The sequence below is a fragment of the Pipistrellus kuhlii genome, unplaced genomic scaffold (genome assembly GCF_014108245.1).
Source record: "Pipistrellus kuhlii isolate mPipKuh1 unplaced genomic scaffold, mPipKuh1.p scaffold_m20_p_91, whole genome shotgun sequence".
In the NCBI taxonomy this organism is placed as follows: domain Eukaryota; kingdom Metazoa; phylum Chordata; class Mammalia; order Chiroptera; family Vespertilionidae; genus Pipistrellus; species Pipistrellus kuhlii.
Window position 1 is genome coordinate 175,354 of NW_023425597.1, and position 17,779 is coordinate 193,132.

The window sequence follows — 17,779 nt, forward strand, 5'->3', positions numbered from 1 at the left end:
CCAGGCTGAGAGAGCAGGACCAAGGGATGCCCAGGGCCACCCGACTCCCTGCCTGGCGGACACTAGGCCACGCTCCTCGGGTGCTGTGGGGATTCCACTCCCAGCAGCCCTCTTGCCAGGAGATGCCACTCCATGCACTTTGACCCCAGAGCACCAGGCGAGGGACTGCCTCCCCCCGGCACACTGAGGAACCCCAATTTTCAATGACCCTCCAGGACTCAAGTGTGATGTGCCCTCCTCACCGGTCAGCGGTAACTCAGTGACGAGACTGGACACAACAAGGGCGGGAGCGGACTAGAGGGAGCCCAGGGTCTCCCACCTTAGGAGGTAAAAGATGGGGGAGGGGAGCAGAGGGACCAGAGACCAGGAGAGGCGTGCCGAGGCCCAGCGAACAGCGGCTCCAGGAGGGGTGGCTGCTGGGACTCTGGTTCAGGGGAGCAGTCCCCGGCGTGGACCGTCTGACCCTGAGGAGAGCTGCCCAGGCGTGGTGGGGTGAAGTCTAGGGGAGCGGCTCCTAGGAGGGGCCCGCGAGGGGACAGGGGGTGCTGGTGTGCGGGCAGATAGCGGACGGGAACGGGGTGGGGGTGGAGCGGGAGCGTCTCCCCTAACGCTGGGGATGGGGTGGGGGGTCTCAGAACGCAGCTCGGTGGAAGTGTCCGTCCTCCCTCACACCACACCCTCCCAGGGCCGGGCGGGTTAGCGGGAGAAACACCAGCATGACTCCTGAGGGGACGAGGGCCAGGGAGACTCTCCTCGTGGTCTGACAATCCACACAGACGTGCGGTTTCAGCAGGAAGCTCCCACAAGACGCCGGGGCGCCTGACAAAACGACAGACAAACCCCAGCGGAGAACAAGGATCTGATAAGGATGCGCCTCGGCCGCGAGCCAGGCACTCGAGCTCAACGCTGAGCAAGAGCACCGCCCTACTGGAAACGGCGAAGACCTAAATGCCAGGGATTAGGAGGTGCTGGGGGTGCGAGCCCGCGAGAGGCACCTGTGTCGTGTGGGAAGTGTTCTCCGAAACAGCAGTGAGACATTGCTGCACGCCCACCAGAAGGCCCAGATCCAAACGGAGAGCACACGCTGGGCGGGTGGAGCACAGGAACGGCACTCGGGGCTGGTTGGGGTCAGGGGGGGAGTGGGGGGGGAAGGGCACTTTGAAAGCAGTCTAGTGGTTTCTGACAAAACCAGACATAGTCTCACCGCAGGATCCAGTAACAACCTCCTTCAAAGACTTGAAAACTTAGGTCTAGCCTGGCCGGCGTGGCTCAGGGGTTGAGCGTCAGCCATGAACCAGGAGGTCAGGGTTGGATTCCCAGTAAGGGCACATGCCTGGGTTGTGGGCTCAATCCCCAGTGTGGGGTGTGCAGGAGGCAGTGGATTGACGATTCTCTCATCATTGATGTTTCTATCTCTTCCTCTCCCTTCCTTTCTGATATCTCCTTTCCTTTCTGCATTTTAAAAAAGAAAGGGGAGAAACCAAGATGGCGGCATAGGTAAACACCTGAACTTGCCGCCTCACACAACCACTTAAAAACTACAACTAAAAGACAAACGGACATCATCCAGAGCCACGGGAAGGCTGGCTGAGTGGAAATTCTACAGCTAGAAGGGAAGAGAAAAGCACACAGAGACTCAGGAGGTGCAGAAGTGCACAGGTATGGAGACACATGAGGAAAGATCTGGCAACTGAGTACATGGCTGGCTTTTTCAATCAGGAGGGAGACACAAGCTCCGGACTGCTCTGAACTCCAGTTCTGGGTGAGACTCTGGGGACTCAGACTCATGTGGGGAGAAACTGGACTATCTGGCAGAGGGCTAAACTCGAGGGCGGCTTTCTCTCAGAGGATACTGAGACCCAGGGGCTTCTTAGGGCAAGGCTGAGGATCACCCATAGCTGTTTGCTCTGCCCTGTTGATTCCCTGAGACCCTGCCCCACCCAATTTACAACCCCACCCCATCTGTGTGCAGAGGCTTTTGCATATGAGTGGCCTGGCCCTTTGCAATCTAAAATTACCTAACAAACTGCAGCTGAGTCAGAGAGCCCCAGAACTTCCAAAAGAAGGCTCAAGGCCCCATAACATCTTGCATTGCTTCACAGCTGGGCCTCATCTGGGCACCTCCAAACCCCAAACAAAGAAGAGGAATCTGCAGATCTCTTCATAGCTCCTGCTGAGTGGCCTTAGGCAGAGGCTAAATTAGCACCTCATTGGAGATCCAAGAGCCAGTGTACCCAGTGGTCAGAGAGAGAGACCATCAGATTACAACTCCTCAGATCCATAAGGAACACACTCAGGGGGGCAGACTCAGTGAGCACCAAAGCCCCACTTAAGCAAGACCTGCCCCATAAGGGTGTCTCCAGCACAGAAGTTGTCCCATTGTAGACACAACTGATCCTCACAGCCTGGAGGTCAACTCCTCCCAGTGATACCAACAACAATCAAGACCTAACTACAACAAGACTGTGCACACAGCCCACAAAGGGGTGCACCAAGAGTGTCCACCTCAGGTAGTTGGGAAGGCTCAGCTACTGGGCCCTATAGGACACCTAGCACACAAAGTTACTTTATCAACTCAGGGGAGCAACAAAAATGCAGAGACAAAGAAACAGGTCACAAATGAAAGAAATGGAGGAAAGCAAACTACTGGATATAGAGTTCAAAACCACAGTTATAAGATTTTTCAAGAATTTTCTAGAAATCATTGATAAATTTAGTGAGACCCTCGAGGATATGAAAAAGGACTAACTAGAAATTAAGCATACACTGACTGGAATAAAGAATAATATACAGAGGGATCTGTAGAATCCCAAGAATCAAGTCAAAGATTTGAAATATAAAGAAGCAAAATACACTCAACCAGAAAAGAAAAAAGAATAAAAAAATATGAAGATAGTGTAAGGAGCCTCTGGAACAACTTCAAGCATACCAACATCTGAATTATGGGGGTGCCAGAAAAAGAGAGAGAGCAGGATATTGAAAACTGATTTGAAGAATAGGTTAGGCATCAATCAGGCTGGCAGGAGAGTGGTTATCAGGTTGACAGGCAGAAACAGAGGCAATCACGAAGGCAGGCAGGCTAGCAGTTGGGAGCCAGCACTCCTGGATTGTGAGAGGGATCTGGCCAAAATGGGCAGTTGGGCATCCCTCTAGGGGTCCCAGATTGAGAGGGTGCAGGCTGGGCTGAGGGACACCCCTCCCCCATGCACCAGGCCTCTAGTATAAAATAAAAAAGAACCACAACCCATAAGAAGATGGACAACCCAGTGGAAAGGGAAGAGGAGGGAAGCCAGGCGCCAGCAGATATGGCCGTGTTGTCTTCATCGTCCTTAGGAACGTCCCGATGGCAGGTGGGAGCTGCCCGGCACACCCAGCAGGACGCTGTGTGCAAACACTGGGAAACCAAGTGGTGGGGAGGGAGCTATGGGAGTGAGCGGCCGGCTGAACGGCAAATTGGCACGCTGGTCCCGAGCTGCCCTAGGCCAGCGGCACCTCTTCGAGGGACAGACCCACAGTGAGGGTCCCCAGTCACAGATCAGGTGTGAGAAGGTGCACGCAGCAACACTGACAATAGCCCCCGACACAGCAGTGAGATGAATTGTACATCAGATTCACACCCTGGAGGTGACCGACTTTGAGAAGACACAAACCCCCAGCATGCACAGCGGAGCGGGGGCTGTGGCTGCTGGCCCTTCTCTCCCCTCTGTCCCCTTGTCGCTCAGGGAGGAGAGAAGGGGTCCTAGCTGGCGGGCAGTCTCTTCTCTGCCCTGGGCCCCTGCCCTGGGCCTGGGTGTCACCCGGAGGCCCCGAGACCCCCTGCAGCCCGGGAGGAGAGTGCTGGCCAGGCCCTCAGCTCTGGCTCTGAGCCTGTGGCTTCCTGAGGCCCGGGGAGAGGAGAGGAGGGGTCTGTGAGTGCAAGGGCTGGGCTGCGGGTGGCCTGGGCGGGGGCTGCTCTGGGTGCTGGGTGTGAAGTCGTTGTGATCGGTCCTCCCTGCAGGTGGGTGGGGGAAGGGCTAAGAAGCTGAGTCATGCCTGCTGGGCTGCCCTGCCCTCCAATTGGGCCTGAGTCACCCCACTTGCAGGCCCTCGGAGCCAGGAGGAAGTGGGGGTACAGCTCCCTGGGGCCCCAGCCACAGGCCCAGGGCATTAGTTCTGCGGGGGAGGAGGCCATTGAGGGAATTAGCGTTGGGTCAGCTGCCTTGGGCGGGGCCTGAGTTGGTGGGGGAGGCTGGGCTGAGAGTGGCTGGCACAGTTAGGGCAGGGGGAGGGTGACGGGCACGGGGGTGGGGCAGGGGGGAATGCCAGGCTCAGCTGGTCCAGGAGGGGCATTCTGGGTGCCCTGGGGGACAGGGACCTGGTGTGGCCTCGTGCCCTTCCGTTCTCCCCACGAGAGTTAGGCAACCTTCCCGCTGTCATTCAGGGCTTCCCATCCAGTCACGGCCCCTGTGCCTCAGCCCAGCCTGCACGCAGGGAGGCACAGTGTCCAGGGCCCGCAAGGGCTGGAGCCCAGTCCGTTGTCCTCTCCCCTGGGCCTTGGCTTCTCCCCTGAGCCCCAGCTGCCACCGTCCCCAGTTCTGTGCCTCGTGTGGGGCTGACTCCAGACCGGCAGGGCCTGGGGCAGGCCCGGCACTCTTGGGGCATCGGGAGGAGCCAGGTGCTGCAGGGACACTTGCTTTCTTCAGTCTGGTGGGTGGACCTGCTGACCTGTTAAGCCAGCACCCCCCCCCCCCCACACACACACACTGGTGGATGGCACTGAGATGGAGACAGAGCTCAGAGGCTTAGAGAACACAACCGTAGCTCGGGGCTTCAGTCTAGATGCGGATGAAGAGGAGACCAGGGTCCTCATGACTCTGGAGTAGGCACCCCAGGGCCAAGGATTGAGCTCAGTGCCATGGCCTTCCCCTTGGGAGGTGGTTTGGGAGTCTGGCAACCACATGGGGACCTTGGGGAACCCCAGGAATGCCTGGAGCAGACATGCACTTGGCCAGGCTGTGGGGGGCCCGGGAGGGCCTAGCTGCCTCTACCCCATTCACTGGGGAGACAAACCGGGCATGCAGGGAACCCCTCTTAGGGGTCCCACAAACCCTGACCAATTCAGGCAGGTTCAGGAAAGACTTCCTGTGAGAGGTGCTCTGGGGGGTTGCTCTGAAGCGTGGGGGGTGTTGGGGCCCAGGGGCATATGGATGTGGTGGTGGGTTTGAGGCTCATTGTGGTGAACTGCACAGAGCTCTGGGGGTGCAGCCAGGTCTCGCCCTTGGGGTCTGTGTCCCTGCGTTCTCTGCCACTTGGTGACAGACTCGGGGTGCGAGGACCGAGGCTGCCCTGCGCCGAATGGCAGAGAACAGAGATGCCAGGGGCGAGGGCAGGGGAGGGGAGGGTGGGGAGTCACGTGGTGGTAACCTGGCCGGTCGTGGTGCCCAGCTATTGGGTCAAACGTCGTTCTGGGCGTCTCGGTGAAGGTGACCTTCTCCTGTGATTGACATTCCAGACAGCAGGCTTGGACTGGAGCAGATGGCCATCCGTCACGTGATGGGCTCAGCCAGTCAGCTGCAGCCTTGAGAAAAGCCGAGGTCCATGAGGGCGAAAGAATTCCACTTCCAGGTGCCTTCTGGCTGGAGCTGCTACCTCAGCTTCTTGGGGGTCCAGCCTGCAGGACTCATGGTCACTGGAGCCAACCCTTCAAATAATCCCTCTAGATCACATGTGTCAAACACAAGGCCCTCGGGCCAAATCCGTCCCGCCAGGCCTTGCAATGTGGCCAGCACCTCGCTGTCATCACTGCACTCCGCTGCGTTTCCATCACAATGACAGTTTATGACTGTTCAGTAAACCATTCGGCCCACGATTTAGGCTGGATTTTAGATTTTTGCCCCTTCTCTGATTGAGCTCGACACCCCTACTCTAGATAGATGGATGATGGGTGGGTGGGCGGATAGAAGGGTGGGTGAATAGGTGGATGGAAGGATGAAAGGAAAAATGGGTGGATAGAAAATGTATAGATGGTGGGTGGGTGGGTAGGTGGGTGGGTGGAGAGATGGTGGAAGAATGAATAGGAGATGTATAAATGGATGATGGATAAATGGATGGATGATGGATGTGTGGGTGGATGATGGATGTAAAGAGGGATGGATAATGGATAGATGGATGGGTGGATGGAGGCAGGGAGGGAGGGAGTGGTTGGATGGATGATGGATGGATGGGTGGTTGGATGGGTAGATGGATGGATGGGTGGATGGGTGGATGGATAGATGGATGGATGGACAGACAGACAGATAAGCTCACCATCTCTGGACAACCCTGACCAATAGGCAGGCTCAGGAAAGGCTTCCTGAGAGGTGCTCTGGGGGGTTGTGAGCCGGGCAGACAGGGGTGTTGGTGACTGCTGGGGGTATGCAGGGAGGCGGGCTGGGTGAAGGCCTCTGGGGGTGGAGGGGCTGAGTTTGGAGTGCAGGCCCAGTGAGGGCTGAGTTACCACAGGGATGTGGATGGAAGGGAGGACAGAGGCCCAGATCCAAGCGTTCCCTCTCCTGCAGTGACACCTGGGAGGGGAGGGACCTGAGCCGGGATTATGACCTGAAGAATGGGACACGGCAGTGACAACATACTGGGAAGTGGTGGGCACGGGGAGGTGAGGAGAGGAGTGAGTCACTGAGAAAACAGCAGTGCCTGCCAGTGCCGGTGGCTGCGTGACAAAGGACCACAGGTGGAGCGGCTTAAAACAACACAGTCATCCTCTCGTGGCCTGGAGGCCGGGCATGGAGATCGGCCTCCCAGGCTGAGACCCAGGTGCTGCTGGCTGGTTTTTCTGGGGCTCCAGAGCAGACCCCCTCCCCGCCCTTCTCAGCTCTGGGGGATGCTGCATCCTGGGTGCATGGCCCTGCCCGTGCCTTCCCGACTCCCCTCCCCATCCCCCCCCCCCGCCTCTTTCCCGGAGTCCCCTGTGAGTCAATCGAGCCCCCCAGGTCACCCCGGGTCCACAGCCTGACCTGCAAAGCCCCCTTTGCCCTGTGAGGTCACATGGGCACAGGCTCGGGGGTCAGAATATGGGTGCCCTTTGTGGACACAGAGAACATGGGGATGAGGACAGGTCTTCGGTTGGGGGCCCAGAGCATGGGCGGTGCCAGTGGCTGGACTTCGGAGAGAGGTGTCCCCAAGGACGTGGTGCATCTGGGCAAAGTCAGGCCACGGCCCAGGGAGGGTGAGGGATGGAATCAGCTGGCCAGGGCCTGGCCTGGCACCTGTACAACCACCGGGGCAGGCGTCAGGAGCCCAGCCTTTGTCTGAGGGGCCTGTGACGGGGCTGGGGCTGGGACGGGCACCGGGGGCCGTGATGGGGTCCCTGGCAGACACGGGGGGGCTGAGTGGAGGGGCTGAGGTAAGATGGGTGGGGGCTGGACTTGGGGAGCTCGCAGGGCTGTGGGAGGGAGGTAGTGGGGCTGGTTGAGTGAGCTGGGCCCTGGGGAGTGGTGGGGGAGTGAGTTGCAGGGCTGCCTGGCCGTAGGGCCGAATTGCTCTGCCGTCACGCCCGGGCTGGCTGTGGCCGGTTCTGCGAGGAGCAGGCTCGGTGAGAGCGGGAATTGAGCAATGCTGGCCTTGCCCAAGTGCTCGCGTCCCACAGAACAAAGGCGCGGCTGGTGCCTCTGCAGCTGGAGGCCCGGGAGAGGAGGCGCAGCCCCTGCCTCTGCACTCACCTCACCGCTCTGCACACACGGCCACGGTGACCTTGCTCCACACCACACGCCAGGCCGGCCAGGCCGCCTCGCCTCCGTGTCCCGCCTCGACCCAGAGCGGTCTCTGCAGAGCCATGGGGCAGGCAGGGGTGCCCACATCGCTGGTGCCGGAGGGCAGGGCCCTGCGACCCTGTCCCAGCCTCTCGGAGGGGGTGCAGAGGTGGGCCGGGCAAGCCCAGGGGAGGCCTCCACTCCCGGGAGAACCTGCTCTGCCTCGGCTCCCGGAACTGACCTTATCAGCCTCCCTGCAGCTCTCCACCCTCTGCCCACGGCCACGGCCACCGGGCCTGTTCCTGGGGCGGGCCCAGGGCTGGCGGTCAGTGCCCGGCGCTCTCCGGGGTGCCAGCTCCCCAGGGCATCCAGCCCCTCCCGGGCAGCTGGATAAACGGGCTGGGGGCTGTGACGCCCCCTCTTTGGAGCAGTGACCAGGGGGGCAGGAGGAGGGGGGCTGTTAAGACCGGCCTTCCCCATGGGGAGGTGGGGGTGACCTCCCCTCAGCAGTCCACTTAGTGACTCAGTCTGTAGGCCCCTCTTTTGGCCAGTAAACCTTCACTTATAAAACATATATATGTTTTTATTGATTTCAGAGAGGAAGGGAGAGGGAGAGAGATAGAAACATCAGTGAAGAGAACCATCTATCGGCTGCCTCCTGCACGCCCCACACTGTGGATCGAGCCTTCAACCGGGCATGTGCCTTGACCAGGAATCAAACCATGACCTCCTGGTTCATAGGTCAACACTTAACCCCTGAGCCACGCTGGCCTGGCTGAATTCTCTCATTCATTTTTTGTAGGATCTGCAATGATCACTCCAATCTCATCCCTGATGTCAATGATTTGTATCTTCTCGCATTTCTTTCTGAATAAATCTGACGAGATAGTTTCATTGGTTTTCTGTCTTCCATGCCATAGGTTTCTACTCCTACATCTTCTCCCTCCCTCCTTCCTTCCCTCCCTCCCCTCCCTCCCTCTTCCCTCCTTCCCTCCCCTCCCTTTTCTCCCTCCCTCCCTCCTTCCCTCCTTCTTCCCCCTCTTCCCTCCCTCTTCTCTCCCTCCCTCCCTTCTTCCCTCCCTCCCCTCCCTCCCTTCCCTACCTCCTCCCTCCCCTCCCTTTCTCTCTACCTCCTTCCCTTCTTCCTCCTTCCTTCCCTCCCTCCCGCCTCTCCCTGTAGATTTGATTTGTGTTTCTCTTTTCTGATTTCCTAGGGTGGCAGCAGAAGCATTGACTTGAGAACTTTCTCCTGCTCAAATGTCAGTACCAGTGCAGCGTCCATCTCCCCCAGGTCTGGGGGGGTCCTGCCAGGTAAGGAACTCCAAACCTGCAGGGAGTTTCTGTGTGTTCATGAGAGTCAAACTGACGACAGTTGTCGGGGAGTGAAATCTCTGGGGGCTGAGAAAATGCTCCGGAAAAGTTGCAATTAGAATAAAAGCCGGAGGCGTGAGGAGGTCATGTGAAATCCGTGGTGGTGGGTTAAGGGGGCGGGAGAGAGCAAGGTGGGGGAAACTCTGGGATTGGATCAAGAGTAAACCTGAGCGCCTGGCCGATTTGGCTCAGAGGATAGAGTGTCGGCCTGTGGACTGAAGGATCCTGGGTTCGATTCTGGTCAAGGGCACATACTATGTGTACCGGTTAATAATTTGGATCTATTTTCAATGGATGGAGTTACACATATGTTGATATGTGTGTGTGTGTGTGTGTGTGTGTGTGTGTGTGCTATTTGATATGTATGCTATTTTGTTGTATTGACAACAAGCTTCAAAATTTCATATGTCAAATTTTAGGAAGGTGTTAACATCATAGATATTTTTACGCTTAAAAATGTTGAATTTCATTTAAAAAAGCATTTGTGGGAAGTTTTAATTCATTCTTTTATTTTGATGAAAAGTGCTGCTGAAAGTTATTGAATACTTCATGAAGCTTATGGTAAATATGCTCCATCTCCAGATACTTGTGAACGCTGGTTTAAACGCTTTAAAAGTGATTATTTTGATGTGAAAGACAAAGAACGTCCAGGTCAACCGAAAAGTTTGAAGATCAACAATGACAAGCATTATTGGATAAAGATGCGTGTCATACTCAAAAACAACTTGCAGAAAGATTAAACATTGCTCGGCAACAATTTCCAATTGTTTACAAGCAATGGGGAAGATTTTAAAGGAAGGAAAATGGGTGCCACATCAACTGAACGAAAGACAAATGGAAAACTGAAAAGTCATTAGTAAAATGTTGCTTCTAAGGCACGAAAGAAAGTCTTTTTTGCATCGAATTGTGACTGGCAATGAAAAGTGGATTTATTCTGAGAATCCCAAATGCACAAAATCTTGGGTTGATCCAGGTCAACCATCAACATCGACTGTAGGGCCAAGTCGCTTCGGAAAGAAGACAATGCTCTGCGTTTGGCAGGATCAGGAAGATGTAGTTTTATGAGCTTCTAAAACCAGGTGAAACCATTAATACTGATCGCTACTGACAACAAATAATCAATTTAAGCCATGTTTTGTTTATAAAAACACCAGAATGGGCCAGAAGACACGGCAAAGTAATTTTGCTTCATGATGATGCACCATCACATACTTCAATGCCATTTAAAAACATATTAAAAGTGTCTGGGAAATATAAACCCACCCGCTGTGTTCACCACCCCCTGCTCCTTCAGATGACCACTTGTTCCGATCCACTTTCTGAGCAGCACTTCAACACGGATGAAGAAGTGGGAAATTGGGTCTCTGAACAGTCTGCCTCATAACAAGAAAAGGTCTGTTGGGACGGTACCCACAAATTACCTGAAAGATGGGGGGAAATGTGTAGCTAGCGACGGACATCACTTTGAACAAAGCACTTTGGATGTTTCTCTTGATATTATCGTGTTTTCTTTGATTACAAAATGCACATTGTTAACTGGTAAAGGTCCAATCTGAATTATTAACCAGGACACCTAGTTCCTTGGTTACAGGCTCCTCCCCAGCCAGGGCCCTGGTCTGGTCTCCTGCGGGAGGCAACCAACTGATGTGTTTCTCTCACATCGATGCTTCTGTCTTTTCCACTCTCTTCCTCTCTCTTTAAGAGTCAAAGGAAAAGCCTCCTTGGGTGAGGAGTAACAACAGAAGGGCCAAACCTGGGAGGCACTTCTTCTCCGCGGTGGGCGCTCACTAATGTTTCCTGCATGTGGAGAAGGTGCTCAGGGAGCTAGGGAACAAGGAGGCGAAACCGCACAGCAGAGCTAGAAACATCCATGAGAGAGTACATCGGTCAGCTGCCTCCTGCACACCTCCCACTGGGGATGTGCCCGCAACCAAGGTACATGCCCTTGACCGGAATCGAACCTGGGACCCTTCAGTCTGCAGGCCACAACTCTATCCACTGAGCCACACCGGCCAGGGCCAGAGGTTGGCTCTTGTTGAGGAGACTGCAACCTCGAGTGCAAGACTTCCTCCCATGGGGTCATTAGTTCACACCTGCCTGTGTGGTTCCTTCTAGGCTCTGAATGGCAGCCCCCCATGCGGGCCTCCGGAGCCTGTGGGGGGTCAAGAGTGGCCCCTTTGGCATCCCCAGTTCCTGGTTGAGGCTCAAATGCCGGGAGCGGGGTGCTGCCCCTCCCCTGCACCCAGGCGGCTCCTTAGGGTGATGCTGTGGATGGAGAGTGTGTCCCAGCCTCCTGGGATTGGGGGGGGGGGGGTTCCCTAGCCCTGTGGGTGCGATCCTCTTCACTTCTGGCTCCAGGGTCCCTCCCTGGCTCCTCTGTCTCCGTGACCAAGCACCTCTTTCTTCAGTCTTTTTTAAAAAAATAAATTTTTATTGATGTCAGAGAGGAAGGGAAAGAGAAACATCAGTGACGAGAGAGAATCATGGACCGGCTGCCTCCTGCACACGCTGCACTGTGGATGGAGCCCGCCACCTGGGCCTGTGCCATGACCGGGATCGAACCCTGACCTTCTGGTTCACATGCCGGCCGGGCTGCATGCCTCTGGAGAGCCTTGTTAACAGAAGCAGCGTCTGGAGCCGATCTCTCCCTCCGGCGAGGCCAGGCCCTCCTGGGGACTCTGCCCAGGTTCCCACCCACTGGGTTGAGCACCAAGTGTGCCCGGTGCTGGGAGCTCTGAGGGCACTCCCTCAGCTCTGCCGGGCGGTCTTTCCCCATTGCAGGGCGGTTTCCCCGTGCATTCACCCATCCCAGCAGCTAGAAACTTGCGAGGGACCCTCCTGGTGCCTGGGGCTTTCCCAGCGGCTCTGCCCACCCTGGGTCCCACCATGTGACCTCCAGCGTGTGACCTCCACCATGTGACCTCCAGATTGTGACCTCCAGCGTGTGACCTCCAGTGTGTGACCTCCCTGGGGTCCCAGGTTGGCTTAGCTCAGCCGACTGTCAGGCGCCGCCTGCATCTGGAAACCCTCTCCAGGCAGATGGTGCACTCCCACCCTCTCATCACCCTCCCTCTCCCCGGACCCCTACCCGGCTGCCGCTGTCCACAGAACGTGTTTTATTTCCCACATGTTCCCGTTGTTTTCGGGGTAGAGGGAGGTCTGGTCCCAGCCCCTGGGGGTCAGGAAGCAGCCGTCTCCCAGATGTTCCTCTTCCTGCTCTCACTTCCTCAGGAGGTTTTGAAGTTTTGGCCACAACTCTTCTGAGAACAAAGACCCGGCATCTGCCGCTCTGCCTCCGGGCCTCGGAGATTTACGGGCAGCGAGCACGGGAGACAGGCTCTCACGGAGGAGGCGGCCGCGGCCCCGCAGGTGGACGGCACGTGTCGGAGCGGGAGGCACGCATCCCAGCGGGGCCTGGGCCCACCACCACCTCAGTGCATCCTGCGTGCCCCCTGCCCCCCAGGACCCCCTCAGCCTAAGGGAGGAGGCGTGCGGCAGCCATGGGCCTGGGTGAGTCCATCCCCTGGATGGAGCAGTGGCTCCCAGCAGCGGCCCTAGGAGAGGAGAGCGTGTGTCTGTGACATCACGCAGCACAGGCCAGACTTCCTGGGGGGCCATGACCCCAAATCGGCCTGAGAGGCCCATGGTAAGACCCTCTCCCCTCTCCCTGGACCCGGGCGGGGGGGGCGGGGGGCTCAGGGGATGGACAGCTCCTCATGGGAGCCAGCAGACTCTGGACGCATTTGCAGGGTTTATTTCGGTGTGTGTGTGTGCTTAATACATTTGTATTCACTTCAGAGAGGAAGGGAGAGAGAAACAGCCATGATGAGAGAGAATCATGGACAGGCTGCCTCCTGCATGCCTCCCACGGGATCGAGCCTGCAACTCGGGCCTGTGCCCTTGACCAGGAATCGAACTGTGGTCTTCTGGTTCATAGGTCGATGCTCAGCCACTGAGTCACACCAGCCAGCACATGGTGTTTCTAGTGAGAGCCTACCACACGTCCGCTAGCAAATTCGGTGTGGCTGAGAGGGGAGGGAGGGCCAGCGCTGCCCCTGGCAGAGGGGGCCATCGGCAGGCAGAGGGGCCCCTGTGAGGACAGAGCCGGCCGGTGGGCCGTCAGGATGTGGGAGCCCCTGTCTGCGGCATTCACAGCCACGGGAATAAACGGGTTCTCGGGGGCAGACTGGAAGAGCAAGGGGGCTGAGGGCAGGTGGTGTTCACCCCAGGGGGGGGGGGGAAAGGGGAGGAAGAAAATGGCAAATGAATTCACAGTTACCTCGTACCCCACGCGAAATCCCTCCGACAGACCCACGGTTTAACAACAGGAGGTGGGATTTGGAAGAATCGGCTCATGGTGGGGGTCAGGGCAGCGGACGGCTGAGAGGGAGGCTCTGAGCCAGAGGCCCGGCTCCCATGTGCCCATGGTTGCCTGTTGGGATAAGTACAGTCTGACCTGACCCGCCCTGTGGCGAAGCACCCCAAAGTTACCCAGCATCCTTTGGTGTGGTCGGCGCCTCTCACTCTCTTCTCACCAAGAGACCAGGGCAGCCGGCTGGCATGGCTCAGAGGCTGAGCATCCACCTAGGAACCAGGAGGTCACGGTTTGATTCTCGGTCAGGGCATGTGTCTGGGTTGCAGGCTTGATCCCCAGTGTGGGGTGTACAGGAGACAGAGCCATGATTCTCTCTCATCACTGATGTTTCTATCTCTCTCTCTCCCCCTCTCCCTTCTCCTCTGAAGTCAGTAAAAACTTAATTAAATAAATTAAATAAATTTAAAAAAAAGGAAGAAAGGAAGAAAGAAAAAGACGGAGGACAAAAAATGAAGGTCCCTCGTCTGGACGCGAGGAGTCCAGGAGGGCTTCCTGGTAGAGGTGATGTTCAGGCCGGCCCTTCTCTGCAGATGTCTGCTGTCCATCACCAGCTCCAGGGAGCAGCCAGCCAGGACTCTGCAGCTAACTGTGTGGAAATGGACTCGCCAGCGCCCTGCCTGACCCCTGCTGGGTGGGGCATCCCCACGAGGACCCCGCCCTGCTCTCCCCAGCTCGGCCCGGTGGCGGCCGAGGACCGGCTGAGTCACACCGGATGCTGGACGCTGAAATGCCTCCAGCCCCGGTCACTGCCGCACAGGAGTGAAAAGGCCCACACGCGGGGCTATATTTAGATAAATGCCTGAACTCACCAGCTCCTGATGAGCTGTATACGCGTGTGAGAGTCAGCATTTCCCCTTGTTCCGGATAATTCTTAGAAATAAATGCTGAGGAAAGGCCAGATTTGGGAAATTGTCGATTTGTAAGCCCTGGTGAACTGGGCTCCAGGACCGTGGTCTGGAGGGGGGAAGAGGGAGCGGTGGGGGGTGATTCTGTCTCGCAAGGTCAGACGGCAACATCTGGAGACATTTCTCTTTTTTTTAAGTTTCTTGATTTCAGAGAGGAAGAGACACGGAAACATTCATGATGAGAGAGAGTCGTGGATGGCGGCCTCCTGCATGCCCCCTACTGGGGTTCGAGCCTGCAACTCCGGCATATGCCTTGATCGGGAATCCAACCGTTGATGCTCAACCACTGAGCCACGCTGGCTGTGATGGGTGCTCCCCGCACTGGTACCTGGGGGCGGGGCTGCAGACAGATGCCCTACTAGGCCCAGGACGATCCCTGCCGGCAGGATGGGCTGTGGGGACGACCTAAGGTGACCCCGGGGCTCCCTCCCACACTCACCCATTTCTGGCACCCTCTCCATCCAGGGTGTGAGCCCCGCTCCTCACCCAGAGCCTGGGAGCTCCCTGTGCCAAGGGAACATCTTAGAAGAAGCAGGAGCCGCTCCCCCTGCTGGCTGCTGTGTGCCCTGCGGGTGGGGAGCCCCATGACAGGGACCATGGCCTGGAGGAGGGAAGGACCCCTCTCTGCAGCCAGGAGGAAGGAGTCCCACCCACAGCTCCCGTGAACTCGAAAGGCCCTGTCCCCAGTCCGGCTCAGCTGGACGCTCCGGGGACCTGGCCCCAGCCTGCAGGGCCCGCGGGCTGTTCCTGGACTGCCCACCCCGGGCCCAGAGGGTGATAGACGTGTGCTGCTTTACTCCACTAATCTGCCAGTTTGCCACACATAAAAGAAAACATACCCAGGCCCCAGGTGCCAGGTGTGCCTGGGAGAGAGCCAGAGGGCGGATGGTCTGGGCCTTGCAGGCTGTGCGGTCTCTGCCATGGCTCCTTGGCCCAGTGGGGCCCTGGTTTCTGTTCGTGGAACAGACGAGCCACAGGACACGTCAGGCCGCGGTGCCGAAGGACAGGGTCCGGGCAGGTCACTGCACCTTCCAGGCCGTGGGATTCAGTGTCTGTGGCTGCGGCACAGAGGCCATCTGCGCCCCCCACAGGGCCCTGCCGTCGGCCTCAGGGACACCCTCTCACCTCAGACGCTCACACCGAATCCCACCGAGGTCCTCCTCGGTGAGGAAGGAAGCTGCTTCCCAAGCCTCCCCACCCCGACTGTTACTTTATTTTTAAAAAATACATTTTTGGTGATTTCAGAGAGGAAGGGAGAGGGAGAGACCTCGGTGATGGTTCGCGCACAGTGAAAGGAAATTAATTAGAAGAAATATTTCCAAGGCCTCCTTGTCCAGTCCCAATCGGCTGGACCGCGGCAGCAAGCTAATCTATTGGTCAGAGCGTCTGCCCCCTGGTGGTCAGTATGCATCACAGTGACTGGTGGAACAGTTGAACGAATGGTCAGACAATTAGCAAATTAGGCTTTTGTTGTATAGGATTGATTTCTAAGAGGAAGGGAGAGGGAGAGACAGAGACCTCAATGATGACAGAAAATCATGGGTCAGCTGCCTCCTGCACGCCCCACACTGGGGATCGAGCCCATAACCTGGGCCTGTGCCTTGACCAGGAATCCAACCTCCTGGTTTGTAAGCTGATGCTCAACCGTGAGCCAACCTGCTCGGTGCTGCCTGGCTGCAGGGTAAGGGCACCCCAGTGTCTCCATGCACCAGCCGAGACCCACAGAAATGCCGTTGTTCCCTGCTGCCTGGAGCTCACATGTGCCACCCCACCTGCCACCTCTCTCTCCATCTCTCTTTCTCTCTCTCTCAGCCCCATCCCTGCTTTCCCAGGGCCATGGGGAGCTCCTGGCCTTGGACCCCCGTCCCCGCCTGTTCTGGGGCTGGGCACTGGGAGTGTCCTTGGGATTCTCTGTCTCACAGGGTGACCACTAGGCCTCCCTCAGGGCCTTTGATGCCCAGCAGCCAGGACTCCAGGGGGCCCTCTGGGGTGGGGTTGGGGCACATGTGAGGTCAGGAAGCTGTAGCTTTTCCCCGAGGACCCGCCCTGCCTCCTGGACAACTGAAGGTCTGAAGGGCTGAGGGGCTGAGGGGCCAGGGAGGTTACTGTGTGACCAGGAGCCAGGAGGGGCCCTCCATCCAGATAGGGGGTCAGTGTGGCGACTCCACTGAGGGGGCTTCGGTTGGTCGGAAAGGTCTGGAATCTGAGCTCAGGAGGAGGCGGCCAGGTCAGGGGCTGCGGAGGGGTCCCGGGGGTGTGTGTGTACAAAGGGGGGTACCCAGTGCCTGCCAGGGCCCCCGGGCTGGGCTGCAGGAGGCTGGGCAGGCGGGTGGAGCCGGGCAGGCTGGCAGGGAGGCACCGGGGTTGTGGGAGCAGGTCGAAGCCTCCAGCAGCAGCCGGAGGAGGCGGACAGCAGGGGGAGCTTGGAACCTGGCTGATGTGTCCTCCTCCCGCTCGGTCACCTGGCCACCTGAGCCGGGGCCCTGCCAAGCTAGCCTCCGAGGCCAAGGCATGCTGATGGGCTGGTCCCGGGTCCCAGGCCCCCGGCTGCCCTGGGCTGGCCACCGGGAGGTGAGAAAGGCCCAACAGAGGGACCATGGCGGGAACCGGGTCCCGGGCTCCCCCGCGCTCAGACCATCAACAGTACAGAGTGAGGGGCCCAGCCAGGGTCTGGGGAGACCAGGACATGGAGCCCTGAGCCTGATGGGAAGAGCTGCAGGCCTGGCAGAGGCACTCTCTCCGGAGCTTTGGGGACTCGGGGGGGATTGGGGTGGCCCTGGCTCATCCCTAGTTCTCTGTGGTGAGCTCCTCGGCGCTTGCTCGGGCCACACGTGTGGGGTCCTGTCCAATCCCTGTAGGCTCAGGGCACCCTCCCCCCATCCCTCCTTGATAGCAGGCCGCCTGCTACAAGGCTGGTCCTGGAAGTGGCCTCCAGACCCCCTCCAGGGCCTGTCCACACCCCAGCCCACGGTCCAGCCTGGTGCTGGGCCCAGGCTGTGTCCTCAGGCCAGGTCCAGCGCAGCCCACCCAGCCCACGGAGGGCAGGAGTGCCTCGGCAGCCCCACGGCCCTCACGCCGGCTTGCAGGGGCTCCTGTGTGTCCTGCACCGCCCTGGGGCCAGGAAGGGGCTGGCAGCGGGGTGCAGGGACAGGCTGGTGGCCAGGCCCCGAGCTCTACGTGTGGAGGAAGCCCAGGACCCCGAACGTGGGCAGTCCCGGGGCCAGTGAGAGCAAGCGGGGGGCAGGGATCCTCTCCCCTGTGGGGGACAGCGCCTCCAGAGAAAACACCCCAGTCCCTCCTCTCCCGAGAATCCTAGAGAGTGGGCCCTTGTCCTGGCTCACAGGGCAGCGCTGGGAGCTGGGACAACGGGTTCCCTGTCCCCCGGGCGGGGAGGGGCACAGGGG